Raw genomic sequence first — 1907 nt, 5'->3', positions numbered from 1 at the left:
ATAAAATAGATTTGTTAATGTGCTTGACGAAACTCTCCCCTTCGATTTAGACAGTTGTAAATTTTCTCTACGCTTCAATTGTACGCAGGCATCGCTTAGTACCACGTTATTTATATTTGTGCCCTCCCAAATTTATTTCGCGGAGAAATTCTTAACGAGAAGTATTAAGCAATTTTTATTTGTTTTAAGGAAATATTGGCTTTAAATTGAAGACTATATTCTTAAAATATTATCTATCATTTAATATGTACTTAAAAAACAAGTACTATTATATAAAATAAGAGGGCAGAAATGAAATAAAAATGCCTCGGAATATAGGATGAGTTGTGTCGAATCTCCCTTTCATATTCGCTATTGCCTACGATTTAAATATGTCGGCAATCGACCTGGATAGATGGAGAACATACCGGAGAGTTCCTCTGGTAACGTACTCCTGCTCGTGTGCAATTATCCGTGCACGTGTTACCGCCCCCGACCGAGCATCCCACTCACAAGATGGTCTATGCGCTCCTTCCCTTCAGGGACTTCTGGATTTCTGAATAATTTCAGCTACCGCTGCCGAGTGATTTTACCATGCTAATGAGACAAACGGTATCCGAGGAATTTAATTGGAATCCGACAATTATTAAGAGCCTCCACACAGTGGCAATGGAACTCTTAAAATGAAGTTCCATTGCGCCGTCGTAATCGATTAATATCATCCTCGAAATCGGATAATCCTTTTTCAAAGGAGCTGGCGGCTCCGTGTCAAGCATAATTCGCGCATGTAGATGAGTCATATTTTTTAGAAACTTTTTATTTTAACATGCACGCTTATCATCGGAGATATTTCAGCTCTGCTATAGATGATATAGAATATTTAATTGAGTTGTATATTCTAATAAAATCATTAAGAATTAATATAAAGTAAATAAAATGGCATTTAGTAAAAACGTTTTGCAAAAAAAAAGATATGTGACTTTAAAAAAATGGCTTAGCAGAATCGTTGGCAAGTATTCATCTTGTAGGTTTTCTTGTAGGATTCGATTAATATTTCAAATAAAATAAGATTTTTAAAAAGTAAATAATAACATTTTCTTCTTTTTATATTATACACTGGTCAAAAAAATTAACGCAACAAGAAATTTACATCAAAATTTGGCGAATTTCAAATAAGCGTAACTTCGCGAAAACTGGTCAAATTGAAAAGTTGTTTTTTCATTTTATAGGGCAAAGCCTCTGCTTTAAGAAGCTCTTATTGGAATTTGCATTCACTCTTCCCATTTCCCGGAACTTTCTCAAAATCATGACCATGTTTTTTCTCTAAAAAATTGCACACTTTGACGCACTGTGCGGAGTGTAGTAATTTTTCTTCGCCAGTTCTGCTTACGGTATCAAAAAGTGTATACTTTTCTCTTCAATTTAAAAAAAAAGAAGTTCCTACAATTTTGTTTCGCCAAATCACAGCTCATTGAAATAACCCTTGTGTTTTCGACATTGCCGATGATATCTCCGTTAAAAATCATCGTAGCAAGATCGTTTTTTTTAAATTAAAGCTTGCACTTTCAGCTTCAAAAACTAGTCACCAGATTTTTCCTCGAATGCATCTGCGCTGCTGTAGCTTTTAAAATGTAAGGACATGTTTTTACCTAAAAACTAACCAACTTTGGCCAGGTGCCCGGGCGTAGGAAATTTTTCCTCGCTAATTCTGCTCAAAGTATCAAAAAGTGTGTACTTTTCCCTTCAATTTAAAAAAAAGAAGTTACTGCGATTTTTTCCGCCAAGTTACAGCTTTTTGAAGTAACCCTTGTATTTTCGTTCATTACCGTCGACATCAGCGTAACCCAATGTGCACGTGGAGGTTGCCGTTCGGATTTTGCACATCGTGTGGCCCTGAAGAGGACCAGTGATGTATTCATATCGAACAT

Source organism: Vollenhovia emeryi, unplaced genomic scaffold (genome assembly GCF_000949405.1).
Source record: "Vollenhovia emeryi isolate VEMERY1.0 unplaced genomic scaffold, V.emery_V1.0 DF939157.1, whole genome shotgun sequence".
NCBI classification, from domain to species: Eukaryota; Metazoa; Arthropoda; class Insecta; order Hymenoptera; family Formicidae; genus Vollenhovia; species Vollenhovia emeryi.
This window is presented reverse-complemented; position numbering follows the sequence as displayed.